At 39.3% G+C, this 16,543-nt stretch overlaps 1 protein-coding gene across 1 annotated transcript in view; it reads right to left on the bottom strand.

Moving 5' to 3' along the window:
- The window catches only part of fat4 (FAT atypical cadherin 4), a 178,531-nt gene that overhangs the window by 95,321 nt on the left and 66,667 nt on the right, over window positions 1-16,543 (bottom strand). The window lies entirely within an intron of this gene.

The raw sequence follows: 16,543 nt of genomic DNA, 5'->3' as shown, positions 1-16,543 counted from the left end.
CAAACTAAGGTGAGTTCAAGGACCGCCAAAATGAGTAGGACAAAACGGCGCTCGCCAAATACTGGAATCAGTGAAGCATGTTTAATATAAACAGTGTGCTTTATGAAGCATGTTTAATATAAACAGTGTGCTTTATGAAGCATGTTTAATATAAACAGTGTTCTTTATGAAGCATGTTTAATATAAACAGTGTGATTTGTAACAATTAGTGTCATGTTTGTCCTCCTACACAAACCAGATTCAAACTAAAATAGATTTTTTTACCCTCAACTTTTTCCATTTTTCATACATTTTTGAAAAAGCTACAGAGAGCCACTAGGGCGGCGCTAAAGAGCCGCGGGTTGCCGACCCCTGTACTAGTGCTAACACGTGACCATACTGCTAGTGATACCACGTGACAATACTGCTAGTGATAACACCTGACCATACTGCTAGTGCTAACACGTGACCATACTGCTAGTGGCACCACGTGACCATACAGCTACTAATAACACGTGATGATACTGCTAGAGGGTAACACATGACGACACTGCCAGTGACACAATATGACGATACCGCTAGTGGCACCACGTTACAATACCGCTAGTAACACAACATGACAATACGGCCAGTGATACCACGTGACGATACCGCTAGTGACACTACGTCACAATACCGCCAGTGACACCACGTGACGATACCGTCAGTAACACGACATGACGATACCACTAGTGACACTACATAACGATATCGCCAGTGATTCCGCATTACCATTCCACCAGTGATACCGCATTACCATTCCACCAGAGATACCACATGACCATTCCGCCAGTGATACCACATGACCATTCTGCCAGTGATACCACATGACCATTCTGCCAGTGATACTACATAACGATATCGCCAGTGATTCCGCATTACCATTCCACCAGTGATACCGCATTACCATTCCACCAGAGATACCACATGACCATTCCGCCAGTGATACCACATGACCATTCCGCCAGTGATACCACATGACCATTCCGCCAGTGAAACCACATGACCATTCCGCCAGTGATACCAAATGACGATACCGCCAGTGATACCACATGACCATTCCGCCGGTGATACTACATGACGATACCGCCAGTGATACCACATGACCATTCTGCCAGTGATACCACATGACCATTCCGCCAGTGATACCACATGACCATTCTGCCAGTGATACCACATGACCATTCCGCCAGTGATACCACATGACCATTCTGCGAGTGAAACCACATGAACATTCTGCCAGTGATACCACATGACGATACCGCCAGTGATACCACATGGCCATTCCGCCAGTGATACCACATGACCATTCTGCCAGTGATACCACATGACAATACCGCCAGTGATACCACATGACCATTCCGCCAGTGATACCACATGACCATTCTGCCAGTGATACCACATGACAATACCGCCAATGATACCACATGACCATTCCGCCAGTGATACCACATGACCATTCCGCCAGTGATACCACATGACCATTCCGCCAGTGATACCACATGACCATTCCGCCAGTGATACCACATGACCATTCCGCCAGTGATACCACATGACCATTCCGCCAGTGATACCACATGACCATTCCGCCAGTGATACCACATGACCATTCTGCCAGTGATACCACATGACAATACCGCCAATGATACCACATGACCATTCCGCCAGTGATACCACATGACCATTCCGCCAGTGATACCACATGACCATTCCGCCAGTGATACCACATGACCATTCCGCCAGTGATACCACATGACCATTCCGCCAGTGATACCACATGACCATTCCGCCAGTGATACCACATGACCATTCCGCCAGTGATACCACATGACCATTCCACCAGTGATACCACATGACCATTCCGCCAGTGATACCACATGAGCATTCTGCCAGTGATAGGACTAGTGATACCACATGACGACACCACTAATGATACCACATGATTGTCAGTCAGTGTGAGTGATACTGATGACTCTGGCCAGTTTTGCAGAGCTCCCCTCGACATGAGGCTTGAAACATGGACAGTTGAATGCATGCTGACAGCACATTCTAGTGGCTAACGTCCCTCCACAGTGCGAAGACGTTTGGTACTTGACTCATGCTTCCAGTCAGCATGTCAGCATGCTACCTTTATAAGATGATTCAGCAACTTGTCACTCTTCACAATGGTGTTCAAGGCACTGGAGAAATGAAAGAACATGATCCAGGTGAGAGTGAGCATGATGCAGCAGGTAGATAACAGTATGGGGCTGATATGCAAACTGTAGAGGTTTTTTTTTCCCATCATGCATTGCAATGGATTTAAATGGGTGTTTTTAAATATCCCCAATGTTGAGCGAGCAGGTTGTACTATGTGTGACCATGTCTGTTGATTTTTCTGTTAGTTGCATCCCCCCCCCCCCACCATGACTAGGGAAGGTTGTTTGCATTGGGTCATATAAGTTAATGATGTGCTCTTGATTCAAAGTACTTTCATTGATGTGATTGACTCATATTGGGAGCAAATGTAGAACCTTCTGAGAGCACCTGATGTTTCAAATAAATGTGCAAGTTCTCTGCGGTCCTCTGCATTTCACCCATCACCCTTGATCACCCCCTGGGAGGTGAGGGGAGCAGTGAGCAGCAGCGGTGGCCGCGCCCGGGAATCATTTTTGGTGATTTAACCCCCAATTCCAAGCCTTGATGCTGAGTGCCAAGCAGGGAGGTAATGGCTCCCATTTTTATAGTATTTGGTATGACTCCAAACTTGCAAGAGTTGCATGCCAATGTTCAAAATCATCCCAGTAGGAAGCCCCATTCGCTACAGTTTACCTGACACACGAACCGTGACAAATTAGGGGGGGTGCACTATCCACTTTAGCTGCCAGACAACGGGAGAGTGTTGAATATCTTCAATTGTTTGGGGTTTTTTTGTGGCAACTCCGACTTTGACCACAGCGTCAGCTGCTATGTAGAATCCTGGCGCTTTCCATTGTTTTCAGCAGACTGCATTGCAAGATGGGGCCACATGAATTCCTTCCCTACTGTCAGTGCACAAAAGCGACTGAGATCCTTCTGGAAGCTTGGAGCGTGTGGTTCCTGTGGGCGACAACACAAGTTCCTTCACAAGCTAAGCTATGCTAATGACGTTTATGCTTTCAGATCTTTTCCTTCTGATGTGCCTCCACTACGTTTCTTAACCCCTCCCCCCCGCTAACCCCAATATGCATTCCAAAGTGGGCCAACACATCTTTGCATCCCCATTATTATCCTTCTTGTGGCTTCTTTTCCCTTCTTTCCCTCCTCCTGGAAGACGGATGCAACTCCGTGTGGGAAATGAGTCAAAAGAGGCCGTGGAGTGTCAACAATGCCTGCAATTTCTCCCCCCCGGCACACAATGCGTGTAAGTGAGGAACACATACTGTAGGCATGTCAAGGCCGTGAGTGAGGAGCACTCGGGCGTGTCTACCACTCTTCTTCCTCACAGCTGCCACTTGCAGACTGGCCGCAACTCAAATTCATGTGAAATACTCTGAATGTTAGATTTGCTGCCAATGTGAGTCAATCACATCAATGAAAGTCATTGGAATTGAAAGCACAGCATTTACTTGTACGACCCAATGCAAACAACCTCCCCTAGTCATGGTGGGGTAAAAAAACAACAATACCAAATGAGAACCTGCTCACTGAACATTGTGGATATTATGAAAAACGTACCATCAAAAAGAGAACTTAGTTACCAATCTAGACCGGGACATTTTTGAAACTCATCTTTGTACTCAAAACCTGCTGGATAGCTTTTTAGTTCCTAGGGTTAAAGACTCATTAGGGTGCAGGGGAGCAGGGTTCTCAAACTTTTTTCACCAAGTACCACCCTGGCTCTCCAAGTACCACCATAATGACCAACGCTGAAACACAGTAGCGTAGTAGGCCTAAGCATTTGTTAAAAACGAGGAAGAGGTATATTTAATATTTTTAAACAGTTTGAAGAGTAGCACTGAGAACAATTCATGAAGTGATGCTTTGACGTACCACTCGATGGAGCCCACGTACCACGGTTTGAGAATCACCGATCTAGAGAGACAGTAGGGTAGAGCCATCTGTATTATGTTCTCTGCTCACTGTGGCACACTCTGAAACCTGGTAACCTTCTAGATCTAGACTACTGACCTACCTCATTTTTACAAGACCATGACTTTCGAACCAGAACCAATCTAGTTACCAATCTAACCGAGTACCACCCCAAATGTCAGGACCATCTTTGAGGTCCATCCGAGAAATCTGACCCAGACCGATTACGTCCAATCCATTTAAATCCTGGAGGGGTTCAGAAAGGTCCCTTTGCACTTGAAGGGGTCCAAAATCGATCAATCAATTTATTCATATAGCCCTTAATCACAAGTGCCTCAAAGGACTTCAAAAACCACAACAAGATCCCCTTATCTGAACCAAAGAACAACTTCAAAAGTCCATCTGGGAGAAAGAAGTAACCTTGGGAAGGGGTTGCAGATACCTGGACCCTTTAGGTGGACCCTTTAAGGTCCATTGGTGCCTCTGAAAAGTCAGACCCCGTCTAAGGAAGTCAGTCTAAACCTAACCTGTTTTTTTTTAGGTACCAACAAGGTCCAAATTGGAGCATAATAAACCCTGGAGGGGTCTGAGAAGTTCTCCTTTTCACTCTTAAGGGTCACAAAAGGTCAGGATCAGATCTGGGTACATGTGTAAACCACGAGGTTCTGTCTTTGCCAGTTCTGTTTTGCACGGTACTCAAAACCTGGTCGTTCACATGAGAGGTGAGCGGGATGACTACCGAGCTAAGCTACTCGATAGCCAGCATTGATCTGGAATACGTCAGGGAATGACGTAGCTGGCCTCCATTACAAAGGTCCAACCCTTTTGGGCCACCAGGACCTTTGGGGTTCAGTCCTTTTTGGCGGAATTTGCCTTAATCTGAGACCGGATAATTTCTTGTGTAAACACGAATAGGCCCTAATCGCTATGGGGTCCATTGGTGCCTCTGAAAGTCCAAGTACCCCAACCCGTCCGAATAACTCTGCTTTCCCTGAGGGACCCTTGGGGAAATGTAACCCTAACCTGGTTTTCTAGGTACCATTGAGGTCTAAATCGGAGGCCATGTTTGCACTTGGAGCAGCATGGCTCTGGTGGTAGAGTGGTTGGCACAGGTTCGATCCTCAGTCCCCCTGTGGCCATGTCGAAGTATACTTGAGCAAGATACTGAATAGTGCCAAAGCGCTTTGAGTACCTTGAAAGTAGAAAATGCGATTCAAGGACAATCCATTTCAGAAAAGGGCTTTATCTGAGTACATATCCAACTTTTTGGGGCCACTGGGTTCAGTCCTTTTTCACGGAGTTAGGCCTAATCTAAGACCGGATCATTTTTCGCGTAAAAATGAATAGTCCCCAATTGCTTTAGGGTCCATCGGTGCCTCTGAAAGCCCAAGTACCCCAATCCGTCTGAGGAAAATTGCTTTCCTTGACGGACCCTCGGGAAACTCTAACCCTAATCCGTTTTTTAAGTACCCCTGACCCCAGAAACCACAAAGTTCTGACTTTGACATGAAACCAGAGCCTCAGAGACTGAAGTTCTTTTGACTATTTTGACTGCGAGACCAAGGAACATCGACTGATTGGAACTTTGACTGAAGCCATCTTACCATTCTCAGGGGAAATAGTTCCTGGATGTTTGCAGAAAGTCTGCTAGAACGTTTAATGGACCCACACTGGAGCAGTAGAAAGAGTTCATTTCTGTCCGTCAAGTACTGAACTTCAAGCGGTTTGATCAGCGACACATTGTTCATCTCCTCTGCTCCGACATCGCTGGCCACCTATTAAACCAACTCCGGGGTCGGTGCCCTCCTAATGGCTGAAGAATGCGAGGCCTCGTGCTAACAAGCCAAAGATACGTCGTCTCTCCACCCGCGGCCGAGCCCGGAGACCGAGACCGAGTCAACAAACAATGAATATTTACTTCCCGCCCCGTGTGTCCCCCTTGATGTGTAAATAATTCAAGGCCCACTTGCGAGGAGTGAGCTAATTAGGTTAGAAGTGGAGGCTTCATTAGCAGCGTGCATTACCCCTCAACGCTCCCTACGGGGGAGGAATATTTCAAAGTGCGAATAATTGTGCCGATCGGAAAGTCAGGTCAAGACGACGCAGGACAAAGTTTTCCTGGCTTTCGTCGATTGTGTTGCACCAAACCTTGTTTTCAGTTGCAAGTATCTGCCAGACAGTATTGCAATATTTATGAATGATTGACGGGTCAGGGGCCCCCCAGCCCCTCCAGTCAAGTAACCTCCGCCCCCAATTGTCGGGAACACCATTTAGCGTGGAACACGATACACACCTTTTCTTACCTCCACTTCCAGTCAGCTTTTGACCAAAATACTTAAGCGTTTGTCATTTAATTCATGTGAGGGCTGCATGATTGTGGAACGAGAAATCACCTTTTTTTTTTATCAATATTGAAATCACGATTATTAATCACGATTATTACTCACGATTATTTTCATCAATATTGAAATCCTGATCATTAATCCCGATTATTTTCAACAATATTAAAATCACAAATGTTTTTCATCAATATTGAAATCAGGAATATTAATCACGATTATTGTCGTAAATATTGAAATCACGATTATTAATCAAGAATATTTTCATAAATATGGAAATCACGATTGTTAATCATGATTATTTTTATCAATATTGAAATCACGAGTATTAATCACAATTATTTTCAACAATATTGAAATCATGATTATTTTCATCAGTATTGAAATCATGATTACTAATCATGATTATTTTCATGATTATTAATCATGATTATTTTCATCAATATTGAAATCACGATTATTAATCACGATTATTTTCATCAATATTGAAATCCTGATTATTAATCCCGATTATTTTCAACAATATTGAAATCACAAATGTTTTTCATCAATATTGAAATGAGGAATATTAATCATGATTATTTTTGTAAATATTGAAATCACGATTATTAATCAATAATATTTTCATAAATATGAAAATCACGATTATTAATCATGATTATTTTCATCAATATTGAAATCACAAGTATTAATCACAATTATTTTCAACAATATTGAAATGATTATTGTTTTCATCAATATTGAAATCATGATTACTAATCATGATTATTTTCATCAATATTGAAATCATGATTATTAATCATGATTATTTTCATCAATATTGAAATCATGATTATTAATCATGATTATTTTCATCAATATTGAAATCACGATTATGAATCACAATTATTTTCAACAATATTGAAATGCTGATTATTTTCATCAATATTGAAATCATGATTACTAATCATGATTATTTTCATCAATATTGAAATCATGATTATTAATCATGATTATTTTCATCAATATTGAAATCAAGATTATTAATCACGATTATTTTCATCAATATTGAAATCCTGATCATTAATCTCGATTATTTTCAACAATATTGAAATCACAAATGTTTTTCATCAATATTGAAATGAGGAATATTAATCACGATTATTTTCGTAAATATTGAAATCACGATTATTAATCAAGAATATTTTCATAAATATGGAAATCATGATTATTAATCATGATTATTTTCATCAATATTGAAATCACGAGTATTAATCACAATTATTTTCAATAATATTGAAATGATGATTATTTTCATCAATATTGAAATCATGATTACTAATCATGATTATTTTCATCAATATTGAAATCATGATTATTAATCATGATTATTTTCATCAATATTGAAATCATGATTATGAATCACAATTATTTTCAACAATATTGAAATGATTATTTTCATAAATATGGAAATCATGATTATTAATCATGATTATTTTCATCAATATTGAAATCACGAGTATTAATCACAATTATTTTCAACAATATTGAAATGATGATTATTTTCATCAATATTGAAATCATGATTACTAACCATGATCATCAATATTGAAATCATGATTATTAATCATGATTATTTACATCAATATTGAAATCATGATTATGAATCACAATTATTTTCAACAATATTGAAATGATGATTATTTTCATCAATATTGAAATCATGATTACTAATCATGATTATTTTCATCAATATTGAAATCATGATTATTAATCATGATTATTTTCATCAAAATTGAAATCACGATTATGAATCACGAATATTTTCATCAATATTGAAATCCTGATCAGTAATCCCGATTATTTTCAACAATATTAAAATCACAAATGTTTTTCATCAATATTGAAATCAGGAATATTAATCACGATTATTTTCGTAAATATTGAAATCACGATTATTAATCAAGAATATTTTCATAAATATAGAAATCACGATTATTAATGATGATTATTTTTATCAATATTGAAATCACGATTATTAATCAAGAATATTTTCATAAATATGGAAATCACGATTATTAATGATGATTATTTTTATCAATATTGAAATCACAAGTATTAATCACAATTACTTTCAACAATATTGAAATCATGATTATTTTCATCAATATTGAAATCATGATTACTAATCATGATTATTTTCATCAATATTGAAATCACGATTATTAATCACGATTATTTTCATCAATATTGAAATCCTGATCATTAATCCCGATAATTTTCAACAATATTGAAATCACAAATGTTTTTCATCAATATTGAAATCAGGACTATTAATCACGATTATTTTCGTAAATATTGAAATCACGATTATTAATCAAGAATATTTTCATAAATATGGAAATCACGATTATTAATCATGATTATTTTCATCAATATTGAAATCACGAGTATTAATCACAATTATTTTCAACAATATTGAAATCATGATTATTTTCATCAATATTGAAATCATGATTACTAATCATAATTATTTTCATGATTATTAATCATGATTATTTTCATCAATATTGAAATCACGATTATTAATCACAATTATTTTCATCAATATTGAAATCCTGATTATTAATCCCGATTATTTTCAACAATATTGAAATCACAAATGTTTTTCATCAATATTGAAATGAGGAATATTAATCACGATTATTTTCGTAAATATTGAAATCACGATTATTAATCAAGAATATTTTCATAAATATGGAAATCACGATCATCAATCATGATTATTTTTATCAATATTGAAATCATGAGTATTAATCACAATTATTTTCAACAATATTGAAATGATGATTATTTTCATCAATATTGAAATCATGATTATTAATCATGATTATTTTCATCAATATTGAAATCACAATTATAATCACAATTATTTTCAACAATATTGAAATGATGATTATTTTCATCAATATTGAAATCATGATCACTAATCATGATTATTTTCATCAATATTGAAATCACGATTATGAATCACGAATATTTTCATCAATATTGAAATCCTGATCATTAATCCCGATAATTTTCAACAATATTGAAATCACAAATGTTTTTCATCAATATTGAAATGAGGAATATTAATCACGATTATTTTCGTAAATATTTAAATCACGATTATTAATCAAGAATATTTTCATAAATATGGAAATCACGATTATTAATCATGATTATTTTCATCAATATTAAAATCACGAGTATTAATCACAATTATTTTCAACAATATTGAAATCATGATTATTTTCATCAATATTGAAATCATGATTACTAATCATGATTATTTTCATCAACATTGAAATCACGATTATTAACCACGATTATTTTCAACAATACTGAAATCCCGATTACTAATCACGATTATGTTTCTAGTACATTTTCTGTATATTTCTGAATGTTCTAGTAAATTTCCAGAACATATCTTAGTGTTTCTGGTAAATTGGCAGTACATTTAAGGGTGTTTCTACTTCATTTCTAGAACATTTCTCAATGTTGGTAGTAAATTGTGTATACATTTGTGGTAAACTTCCAGAACATTTCTTAGTGGTTTTTAGTACATTTCCAGTATATTTCTGATTGTTCATAGTACATTTTCAGTAACTTTCTGAATGTTTCTAGTACATTTCTAAAACGTTTTGGTAAATTTCCAGTACATTTCTGAATGTTTCCCGTAAAATTCCAGATCATTTCTGAATGTTTGTCGTAAATTTTTGATACATTTGTTGTAAACTTCCATAACATTTCTTAGTGTTTCTAGTTCATTTCCAGTACATTTCTTAGTGTTTCTAGTTCATTTCCAGTACATTTCTTAGTGTTTCTAGTTCATTTCCAGTACATTTCTTAGTGTTTCTAGTTCACTTCCAGTACATTTCTTAGTGTTTCTAGTTCATTTCCAGTACATTTCTGAATGTTTTCTCGTAAACTTCTAAAACATTTCTGAATGTTTCTAGTCAATTTCCAGAACATTTCTAGTAAATTTCCAAAACATTTCTGAATGTTTCAATTAAATTACTAGAACATATTTGATACATTTTCAAAACATTCCTGACTGTTTCCAGTGCATAAGGAGAACATTTTCCAGAAAAGTCTTGGAGAGTTGCCAGCAAATGTTGGAAAGTTGCCAGAAAATGACCAGAAAATTTCTGGTACATTTCCGGTACATTTCCAGAAATGTTTTTGAAAGTTTCCAAGCAATTTGTCTTTGGCATGAGCGATGTTGAAAGACAACGCAGTGGAACGTTTCATGCTAACCTCCACCAGGAGGCAACATACTGTATGATACTCCAGTTATTGATGATATGAGCCACCACAACATATAATACTCCAGTTATTGATGATAAGAGCCACCACAACATATAATACACCAGTTATTGATGATAAGAGCCACCATAACATATAATACTCCAGTTATTGATGATAAAAAGCCACCACAACATATAATACACCAGTTGTTGATGATAAGAGCCACCACAACATATAATACTCCAGTTATTGATGATAAGAGCCACCACAACATATAATACTCCAGTTATTGATGATAAGAGCCACCACAACATATAACACACCAGTTGTTGATGATAAGAGCCACCACAACATATAATACTCCAGTTATTGATGATAAAAAGCCACCACAACATATAATACACCAGTTGTTGATGATCAGAGCCACCACAACATATAATACTCCAGTTATTGATGATAAGAGCCACCACAACATATAATACTCCAGTTATTGATGATAAGAGCCACCACAACATATAATACTCCAGTTATTGATGATAAGAGCCACCACAACATATAACACACCAGTTGTTGATGATAAGAGCCACCACAACATATAATACTCCAGTTATTGATGATAAGAGCCACCACAACATATAATACTCCAGTTATTGATGATAAAAAGCCACCACAACATATAATACTCCAGTTATTGATGATAAGAGCCACCACAACATATAATACTCCAGTTATTGATGATAAAAAGTCACCACAACATATAATACTCCAGTTATTGATGATAAGAGCCACCACAACATATAATACTCCAGTTGTTGATGATAAGAGCCACCACAACATATAATACTCCAGTTATTGATGATAAGAGCCACCACAACATATAATACTCCAGTTATTGATGATAAGAGCCACTACAACATACAATACTCCAGTTATTGATGATAAGAGCCACCACAACATATAATACTCCAGTTATTGATGATAAGAGCCACCACAACATATAATACACCAGTTGTTGATGATAAGAGCCACCACAACATATAATACTCCAGTTGTTGATGATAAGAGCCACCACAACATATAATACTCCAGTTATTGATGATAAGAGCCACCACAACATATAATACTCCAGTTATTGATGATAAGAGCCACCACAACATATCATACACCAGTTATTGATGATAAGAGCCACCACAAGAAAACAAACTAAAGCTGCGTTGAAAGCCGCCCCCACAATTATTTCACTAACCAACAAAAATGTCAGGAAGATGGGAGAATTTGGAAGAAAGTTACGATTGTTTAAATGTTCCACCACAAAATTTGATACTGGTGTGGATATCAGCGCGTAGTCAGGATCAGAACCCAACCTGGAAGCTTTATATCAGTTTGGAAGGAGATCTGATCATTTTAAGTGCAGTCCAGTTAGTTTGTACCACCAATGGATACCAATAGGTACCAGGTGGCACTTTAGGGTCTCATGGTATGTGTACCAGTTCTGATCAAGGTCAGGATCCCAGGTATGAATGTTGAAAGTGTGGCGCCATGCCACGCCCACTTCCTACAATTCCTTCCCAATGCATCATGGTCCATATGTCCAGTATCTGTGGTCAAAGCTGGTCAAGTATAGAGACCAAGATGGTCGACTTCCTGTTGGTTTCCATAAATGGGCTCTGTAGACTGCAGCGACCATACGGGCATCTGCTGGCATTATCGAGAGTCAACTTTCAAATGGTCCTGTTGATACTCTCCAAATATGCTTCTTTGGCCAGACCATAGTCTTTGCTGCCCGGGACCAACAATCCAGCAGGTCAGAAAAGCGAGTTTCAGTAGGACCGACTCAACAAATCATGAGCAGGACTGAATAAAAGCAGAGACAGAATATTATCAGGTTGTAGAAAGAAGTGACGGCACAAGAAAGTTCCTCCAGAATAAAATAGAATCCAGCAGACAAGCAGACCCCAGAAGTCTTCAACCACCTTCTCAAATTCCACTTACTCTTAATCCAAGCATTTGGGAGCCACACCCACACCTCATCGACCAGGACTCTTAAGTCTTTCCCACAGCTTCTTTCTCTTAAGTCTTTCCCATAGCTTCTTTCTCTTAAGTCTTTCCCACAACTTCTTTCTCTTAAGTCTTTCCCACAGCTTCTTTCTCTTAAGTCTTTCCCACAGCTTCTATCTCTTAAGTCTTTCCCATAGCTTCTTTCTCTTAAGTCTTTCCCACAGCTTCTTTCTCTTAAGTCTTTCCCACAGCTTCTTTCTCTTAAGTCTTTCCCATAGCTTCTTTCTCTTAAGTCTTTCCCATAGCTTCTATCTCTTAAGTCTTTCCCATAGCTTCTTTCTCTTAAGTCTTTCCCACAGCTTCTTTCTCTTAAGTCTTTCCCATAGCTTCTTTCTCTTAAGTCTTTCCCATAGCTTGTTTCTCTTAAGTCTTTCCCATAGCTTCTTTCTCTTAAGTCTTTCCCACAACTTCTTTCTCTTAAGTCTTTCCCACAGCTTCTTTCTCTTAAGTCTTTCCCACAGCTTCTTTCTCTTAAGTCTTTCCCATAGCTTCTTTCTCTTAAGTCTTTCCCATAGCTTCTATCTCTTAAGTCTTTCCCATAGCTTCTTTCTCTTAAGTCTTTCCCACAGCTTCTTTCTCTTAAGTCTTTCCCACAGCTTCTTTCTCTTAAGTCTTTCCCATAGCTTCTTTCTCTTAAGTCTTTCCCACAGCTTCTTTCTCTGAAGTCTTTCCCACAGCTTCTTTCTCTTAAGTCTTTCCCATAGCTTCTTTCACCATACCTCAAACCTTCATGACAAAAAGTCCATGCTGGATGGAAGAGTCCTGACTTTGACTTTGGCAGACATCTTGAAAACCTGCTAGCCTTGCTACATCTCAGACTGCCATGATGCTAGCTGACCTTGAACACGCAAACCAAACTGGGAGCTGACCTTGAACAGCTAGCTGACCTTGAACACGCAAACCAAACTGGGAACTGACCTTGAACAAGCAAACCAACTGGGAGCTGACCTTGAACAAGCAAACCAAACTGGGAGCTGACCTTGAACAAGCAAACCAAACTGGGAGCTGACCTTGAACACGCAAACCAAACTGGGAGCTGACCTTGAACACGCAAACCAAACTGGGAGCTGACCTTGAACAAGCAAACCAAACTGGGAGCTGACCTTGAACAAGCAAACCAAACTGGGAGCTGACCTTGAACAAGCAAACCAAACTGGGAGCTGACCTTGAACAAGCAAAGCAAACTGGGAGCTGACCTTGAACAAGCAAAGCAAACTGGGAGCTCACTCGCCAACTCTACCTTAAAATGTACGCTGCTTCTTACATTCAATTAGTGGGAATAGAAAAACTGTATTTTTTCTCACGGTAAAATCCTTGCAGCTTAGCTGGCAGTTTTTGTTTTTATCATGAACTGGAACCTGAATGTTTCTAGTCCATTTTCAGTACAAATCTGAATGTTTCTAGTCCATTTTCAGTAATCTTGTGCTTGTGCAGCCCTTTGAGACACTTGTGATTAAGGCTATATAAATCAACTTTTATTGATTGATTGATCTTTCCCAATGTTTCTAATACATTCCTAAAAGTTGCTGGTACATTTCCAGTACAAATCTGAATGTTTCTAGTACATTTTCAGTAACTTTCTGGGTGTTTCTGGTTAATTTCCAGTACATTTTTGAATGTTTCCAGTAGATTTCCAGAGCATTTCTGAATGTTTCTAGTAAATTTCCACAACATTTCTGGTACATTTCCAAAATATTTCTCAGTATTTCTGGTAAATTGCCAGTACATTTTGGAATGTTTCCAGTAGATTTCCAGAACATTTCTAGTATTTTTTCCAATACATTTCTGAATGTTTCTAGTAAACTTCCAGAACATTTCTTAGTGTTTCTAGTAAATTTTCAGCAACTTTCTAAATGTCTCTAGTACATTTTCAGTAACTTTGTGAATGTTTCTAGCTCCATTTCTAAAAGTTTCTGGTAAATTTCTGGATGTTTCTAGTACATTTCTAGTACATTTCTGAATGTTTCTAGTAAACTTCCAGCACATTTCTTAGTGTATCTAGTAAATTTCCAGCATATTTGTTTTAATGTTTCTAGTAAATTTTCAGTAACTTTCTGAATCTTTCTAGTGCATTTCTAAAAGTTTCTGGTAAATTTCCAGCACATTTCTGGATGTTTCCAGTAAATTTTCAGGACATTTCTGAAGAGTCACCCAACTGTTATAATATTTATGTTACCAATGTTTTACCTTTTTTATGTTATTAATTATTATTCATAACCGGCCCCCAACATCTCCACAAACTTGTCCCGTCAGTTTGTGCTGCAAAATTTGTGTTTTGTATGATTAAATCCAGAAATTAGCAGCACCGTTTTATAAGCCGCAGGGCCAAAGTGTAGGAAAAAAAGCAGGGTCTTATAGTCTGGAATTTACGGTCTATATATTTATTTCTGTTGAAACGGAACAAAACTAATACATTGAGTGATAAAAGATGAGGTACTTTATTTCCAGGCATTTGCGGGCCAGATGTGGCCCACGAACCTGGAGTTGACCAGCGGTGAAAGATGGAGTGGTTGGTGAAGGTGCTCACCACCACAACACGCTTCTGAGGGCCAGATGTGGCCCCCGAACCTGGAGTTGACCAGCGGTTAAAGATGGAGTGGTAGGTGAAGGGGCTCACCACCACAGCACAACACGCTTCTGAGGGCCAGATGTGGCCCCCGAACCTGGAGTTGACTAGCAGTGAAAGATGGAGTGGTTAGTGAAGGTGCTTACCACCACAGCACACCACGCTTCTGAGGGCCAGATGTGGCCCCCGAACCTGGAGTTGACCAGAAGTGAAAGATGGAGTGGTTGGTGAAGGTGCTTACCACCACAGCACAACACGCTTCTGAGGGCCAGATGTGGCCCCCGAACCTGGAGTTGACCAGCGGTTAAAGATGGAGTGGTTGGTGAAGGTGCTTACCACCACAGCACAACACGCTTCTGAGGGCGACGTCTTCCATACTCGCTCACTCCCAAGTGGATCCGACACACATTAGTCTGCGGTTTCGTTCATCCGGGGACCGCAGTCATCGGGGCCCCCGGCCATCCGAGCGTGACGGGAATGTGCGGGCAGACAAAGCTGGACGGTGGCCAGACCTCAACTCCGCGCGCGAGAGAAAGTCGGGAATACGATCATGTTCCCCTCGACCTCGCCCTCACATTTTCTACAGACCAACAAAAGCGGAGAGTCTGCAGTGGATCACGGCGCACCTCGGTCTTACGCAAGACACCAGGTCCCAGGGAGTGTCAGGACCAGGTCCCAGGGAGTGTCAGGACCAGGTCCGAGGGAGTGTCGGGACCAGGTCCGAGGGAGTGTCGGGACCACGTCCGAGGGAGTGTCGGGACCAGGTCCGAGAGAGTGTCGGGACCAGGTCCGAGGGAGTGTCGGGACCACGTCCGAGTGAGTGTCGGGACCAGGTCCGAGGGAGTGTCGTGGAACAGAGTCCAGTCCTTGGACCACCTGTTCAGAGACGCTTTATCCTGCATTCTTGTGTCTCCGTCATCCAAGGGAACAAATGGCCAGGGCGTTTCTCCGACCTCTGCGTTGTTTCCGGACTCAAAGTGAGAGATTACGCCGGCTGATTACACCTCAGAGATGAGAACGGCGCTCCTTGAAACTGAAGCAGCCATTTAGGACCATCAGGGGGCCAACTTCTCGCATGATGAAAGGTAAAAACCACGGAAATAATGAAGCAATTTGTGCCAAGTAGCCTTTAGATGTGAGCGCTAACACTCGTCGTCACGGCGACGGGAGGCGACCATCTTTCCGCCTCCACGACACTTTGCACCAAATTACCTGCAGGCACGCCGAGGAAACTTCACAC

Source organism: Nerophis lumbriciformis, linkage group LG16 (assembly GCF_033978685.3).
Source record: "Nerophis lumbriciformis linkage group LG16, RoL_Nlum_v2.1, whole genome shotgun sequence".
Taxonomy (NCBI): Eukaryota; Metazoa; Chordata; class Actinopteri; order Syngnathiformes; family Syngnathidae; genus Nerophis; species Nerophis lumbriciformis.
The sequence above is the reverse complement of the archived record's forward strand: the minus strand, read 5'-3'. Positions and strand labels throughout refer to the sequence as shown.